The sequence below is a fragment of the Chinchilla lanigera genome, unplaced genomic scaffold (assembly GCF_000276665.1).
Source record: "Chinchilla lanigera isolate Chin_1 unplaced genomic scaffold, ChiLan1.0 scaffold00006, whole genome shotgun sequence".
NCBI lineage: Eukaryota > Metazoa > Chordata > Mammalia > Rodentia > Chinchillidae > Chinchilla > Chinchilla lanigera.
The window spans coordinates 31,716,045-31,722,510 of NW_004955407.1; positions in this window are offsets into that span (position 1 = coordinate 31,716,045).

The following is a 6,466-nucleotide window of genomic DNA, read 5'->3' on the forward strand; positions in this document are numbered from 1 at the left end:
TTGTTCCATAGTTTTATTTGCAATGCTCTCTTTTATGTCAATAAATGCATAAAATACATATTTTATATTCCTCCTTGCTGATTCCAACATCTGGAAGATGTATCTTCATCTTACCACCCAGGATCCCAATTCCAAAGCTACATGAGAGCAGGTCTTAAATAGGGAATTGAAACTTTTTGGTTTTCCCTGTACTCAGAGTCAAAATCAAGATAACCAAAAATCTTCATCTTTCTCATAGTTGCCTGCTTTTGGAGTCTTGGCTTTCTTTGAGGACAGTCCAAGGTTTAGTAAGGGAGGGTGGTCTCTGATTCATCCCCACATTTTGTGTGAACCCCAGATTATCTCCTGTCCCCTCTCTTCTGCATATTCTCACACACATACACACACACACACACACACATACACACACACACACACACACACACTGGTCTTCCAGGAGCCTACAGATGCCCTGAGGTCAACTGTCAGCCACACCTTCAGTTCACCCTGCTGTAGTCACATGTGAGCATGAAGGGTTTTCTGGTTTAGATGCTGTGCACTTAGATGCTCTCTTTAGATATCAAGATCACTAACTTTCTGGAAAAGGAAGTCCAAGATTAAGGCTGTGTCATTGATAAGCATCCATTGCTGAGTTGAATGACTTCCTCAAGTTCAGAAAATGTGACTTAACAAGGAAGGGGGAGTAAATAAATGCAAGAAGGCACACGAGTGGGGTTGGGGTAGGGGTGTTCCTGCGACACTAGGTATATAGAGTCATAGCAATGCAGTTAGGAATGAAACTCACATTTCCTGATCTCCAAGGCTGATCCTTAGCCTGGGCTTTCTGACAGCCCTTTCTTCAGAGAAGGGAAGTAGATTACTGTATGTGACAATCCAGAACAGAGCCAACACCACCAATAGCCTTCTGAACCAGGGGCATGCTTCAACGACATGCAGAACTGGCTTACTGTTGCAAAGAATTCAGAAATCGTAATATTCAAAGCAAACAAAATGTATTTGGAAAAGTAATCAAATATGACCCCTCTTCCAGTAACTTTATTACCAGACTCACTTAAGTTGATTCTTTGCTTCCAGATAGGTGAACCTGCAGTGCAAAACCACATGGACCTCCTCGGACCAAGTTCACAGGTTCCAGGGTGGAACTCTGTTTCCACTGAGGTCAAAGCCCTCTTCTCCTTGACTTCCCAAAACTGTATTTCCACTGTGTCACACCCGACTCTCCATCCAGAGCTGACCTTCCTTTCCCCTTTCCATCCATCAGAACTCTCCAGAGCTCCTCCTCCACATAGTTCTCATCTCCATGACCGTGTGAATGCATTAGTTCTTTCCAATCCTTCACCATCATAAAATGCCGTGAGAACTCTGCTCGTGTCCATGTTTCCTGAAGGAATAGTAAAGAGTGGACTCAGTGGATCAAAAGATATACATAGTGTTCATTTTTTAGAAGTCAACCAAAGGCTCACTAGCGTGGTTTACCAACTGCACTACCAATCACAGGGTATGTGAGAGTCCTGCTGTCCCATGTTCTCGTCAAAAAGTAATATTGCCAGACTAATGCTTAAGGACCTTCTCTCTAGAAGTCAATCAATAAACTTTTCCTTTCTGATGTGCTGATGGGTAACAAGTAACACATTTGTATTATTCTGGGATCTCCTGCACACTGGATTTTAGAGCAAGGTGCTGCAAGTCTTCCTGTAGAGTGAACTAAAGTCCATCAACTCCTCCTCCCAGTGACAGGTACAAGGCAGTATGATGACTAATTTTATGTGTTAAAATTGATGTGGCTATGAGATGCCCAGGTAGCTGATTAAACATTATTTCTATATGTGTTAATGAGGGTGTTTCTAGAAGTAGTTTAGCATTTGAACTGAGAGCCTGGGTAAAGCAGAAAGCCCTCCCAATGCCAGTAGCATCATCCGATCCTTTAAGAGACTGACTAGAACTAAAATAACCAACCAACCAAACAAACAAACCAGAGAAAGGCAAATAAACAACCCTGCTGGGCTAAAATGTCTGTCTTCTGCCCTCCATGCCCCTAGTTCTCACGCCTGCAAACTCAGAAGGCTACATCATTGACTCTCTAGTTCTCAGACAAGGGCTCTACTGCTGAGCCACCTCCTCAGCTCTTTCTAGTGCTCGGGCTTTTGAACTCCACCACCAGCTCTTCTAGGTCTCCAGCTTGCAGACAACAGGTTATGAGACTTCTCAACCTCCATAATCAAATGAGTCAATACTTCATAATAAATAGTGGAGGTAGGTGTAACTTGATAGTTCTGTGTCTCTGGAAAATCCTCATGAATACAAGGGAATTAACTATCCTACTTTTGGGGAAAGCATAAACCAGTGAGAAGGAGCAGAGCAGGCCTCTGAGAGCCAGGGAGACCATGCCAGCCACCAACACTGCTTATCTGCATGGTCTTAGAAACTACGTTGGCAGCAGCCATGATCCTTGAGCCAGTGAAACCAGCTTACCTGCTGCTGCTGATGTGTGTTCTAGAGAGTGAATGCTGGGATGATGGGAATCTGAGGTCCTGGAACTAGAGAGTAGAAAGACCTCTAGCCTCTTGATGATAGACAGCAGTCGAGAGAAGGCCAGGCGATGGGGGATGGAGATGGAAGTGATGATGGAGACTGTGATGGTCATGATGGGATGGAGATGGAAGTGATGACATAAATATCCTAGGAGACCTCTGTGCACATCTGGACCTGAGACGTGAGCTTGCCGTCAGCACACAGAGGGAGAAAAGGTAGCAGAATGATTAAGTGTGACCTCAGAAGGTAGCTAACCCTGTCTATGATCCACGATCATAAGAGTACTATTTCACCTCCTTTCACCTCATATTCCTTATCTGCAAGGTGAGAATACTCATACACATTTATAAAGTTACTGTATATGTAAATGAGATAATAGCACTAAAATGCTTAGCAACGATCTGATGCATAGCAAAGCCTCAGTAAGTGTTAGCTGTTGTTCTTATCACCATCACTGTTCTCAATTCAAATCATAGCCTGTGGGCTGGGGATATAGCTCAGTGGCATAAGCGCCTGCCTGGCAAGCACAAGGTCATGAGTTTGATCCCCGGGACTGCAAAAAAATAAATAATAGTATGTCAGAACATGAGAATATTGAAAAATTCTTTAAACAAAAAACAAGAAACAAATCATAGCTTGTGACCAGCTCCACTGGAGCAAATTGAAGTGTCAGGTCCAAGTATCTTGTACATCATTTCCAAATGATTGTTTGTGCCTGATCATTGAGGAAAATTAAAAGATCCCCCTGATGTCATCTGAGAGTAGTGAATCATGATCCATTGGCAATGTCTGCCTTGCCTCCAGGTAGGGAGTGGTAGCAGACATGCCATGCACTCATCTCCCTATGATCTGCATTCCACAACTTATCTGGTAGGAAATACTGATTCAAGAATCTTCCCATTTCAAATTTCTATGAGAGTGCATACAAACAGATCCACCAAATGACTGTTTCTAAATGAAGTTTATCACATGTGGCACTTTAAAAAATATACAGAGAGTAGGCATTCTGTCCTTTCCAGATGTGATCTCTGCAGAGAATTTCTATGGTATCACTCCCCATTACTCTGCAATGGCAAGTGGTCCTCAGGTGAAATTCTCATAAGCAGAGCTACCACTTAGCTTCCCACGGATGGTGCTACCAATCTAAGAGTCCTGCAGTCCAAAGAAGATCATGTAAGAAACAGAGCAGTGGAAAAAGCCTGAGAACACACAGGCCCAGAGTCCTGCATTGGTGGAAAATCATAGTGGGAGGTCACATGGAGCAGGTAACTTCTCAGAGACCAAATCTCCTGTCTCTAAAGAAAAGTGGTACGTGACCTCCAAGGTCCCATCCAATGTTACCCTATTCTAGGGATGGGAACTACTTGTAACTATTATTTTTTGGAAAGAAAAAGAAGTTTGCCAACATATACACTTTTAGTAGACCTTTGACATTCTTAAGGACTTGCTCCTAAATTTTCCTAGATTTCCAGATGGTGAAATAGCACTCCAACCCACATTTATTCTAGAGATGAGTTTTTCCCAATAGAAAAAGCTTCACCACTACAAAAAATAATATTGTGTGAAAGCAACAATTGCAGAACAAGTTACCTTTTGAAGTAGATTCAGAAGTGGATTTGGAAGGAAAATCTGCTTCATGTTCTAAGATTTGATCCCCACCCACCCTATCTGCACACATAAACTCACATGCACTAACTTCTCAGCCCATTGAACCAAAGTCATACTTCAACAACATTATAAGTTAATGCATGCTGTGGACCTCCAATATTGAAGCTACAACTTCTAAATTCACAACCATGAAAAGTAACTGAACGCACATATACGAAGAACCAGACAACCACCGCTATGTTTTAGTAATATGATATGTCTTAGAAATACAGCACCAAGAGAATTAAGTAACGCAACATGCAATTTCTTCTACCAATAGCTAATGCTGAAAACATCATGATAACTTTCTAAAACAATAATAAATTTCATACCTATCTTTTCTTACACATAACTATGGTGTATAATAATGTATTACTAAAAACTCCTAAGAGTAACTTTTAAAAGATGTCAAGACCCTCTTATCTGAATAAGATACGTGCATTTCCAAAATAATCTCTTTCAGAGTGGCTCTCTTCCTGTGGCCTTTCTTCTTAGAATCTGCTTTCTAGAGGCAGGTAGCGGAGGAGTCTCAGGCCTAGACTGTTGATGAACACCTTTATACGCTGAACAGTTATTTTCAGAGCCATCAGAACTACACAGCTCATTTAACTTCCAGTTTCAATAATCATTCAGGAAGATTTGTTTCCAAGTTGATCTTTGCTATTTTCCAGAACCCAAACCTATCATGCGCAGAGGGAAACTGACTGTCATTAAGGCTCCTAGAAAGAACACGCCACAAGATCTGAAAGTAATTCCTCCTAAGCAACATCACAGATGTTTTCGACTTGGAGAACAAATGTACAGTATGATTATAACATCCTTAGGGTGCCATGTTGACGGAGATGAGATTCATTTGGTGTTTAAAGTTTCCAAGTTATGTGAGCAACGAGAATTTTGGACTCGACCTCTGAACCTCCTTCTGTCTCCATCCATTCAGCCCCACTTTCTCCCTCACTCCCATCAAACATGTGGTGTCAGAACAGCCACACCAGAAAGCACCTGTATCATAGCTGCCCCCTAGGGATAGCTGGGGGTGTTAGCTTGGCTCAAGCAATCCTGCAGACTCTGATACTGCCCTCCAAACAGGATTTGCTTGTCTGCATGCGTATTCGTGGAACGAGGCTTTGAAGCAAGACATTTTCAAAGACTGTGAGAGGAGGCTAACAAACTGGGGTTCCCTTTCCATATTAGGACCAAAGAAGAAATGGCAAATAAAATGCCCCAATGCTATCTTCTTACTCATCTATAATTCTGCAATTAGTCTGAATAGAAAAATGCCAGATTTAGACTAAATGGACTCCTCTGCAGTAAGTAGGGCATTTGGAATCTTTTCTCCATCTTTGTTCTTACACTGGCTATGAAAAGGTCACCAGAGACATTCAATGACCAGGCTTAATAGTTTCCAGTCTGTCCTTATCCAACCTGATGTCTGTGGCTAGTGGGATGTCTGCCATCCCATTTTGGTAACTGCATTCTTCTGTTACCTTACGTGTCCCTTTCACTCCCTTTCCCAGTCCCGTGGGACCATTGGATGTCCCATGGTCCTGCGCTCCAAAGCTTTGAATTCTCTGAAGCCCCTGTGTGCAAATGCAAGCGAGCAGGTCGAGCACCTTCTGCTAACACCTTCCCTGCTGTTCCTGTAGCATCTTTCTCAAAGTCTTCTGTTACTCCCTCCCTTGCTCCTCATGTGCAGCCATGACGTTCCAACTATCTTCCCTCTTCCTGCCGCTCCTGGGACCCCGTAGGTGAGTCTCGTGCCTTAGCCGGGGGCCACCTCCTGCCCATCTTTTTTCTAAGATTTATTCTCCTGGAAAATGTATCCCGCACATCAATCACAGATTTATTTCTACCAAAAGCTTTTTATTTCTACTGAAATCATATCCTGATATTTTCATTTACTTCCATTGCCCATGACATAAACATTATGGTCCTCTTCTGTCCATCCAGAGTCTCTCCACTGGGTCCCTCCTGAACCTGCCGATGTAGATGGGTTTATCTGACGCTCCCAAACTCTGTCTTAGAAGGACTCTGTCTTTCCTTCAAAGATTCCCACTGGGGGCAGTTTCTCCAAGCATCCTGCTCCCTCTGCCCTTACCCATTCCTCCCTGGAGGAATGACTTACCCTGTTGGTTGGGAGAAAGTCCAGGAACTCAGAGTCTGGCATCTTGCTCTTCCCACTTTATCTTTTTTTTTTTTTCTTATTTTTTTTTTTTTTATTTTAAGGATAAAAGGAGGGAAACATTAACAGACATACAACATTTTACAACATATCACAAGCACAATACAG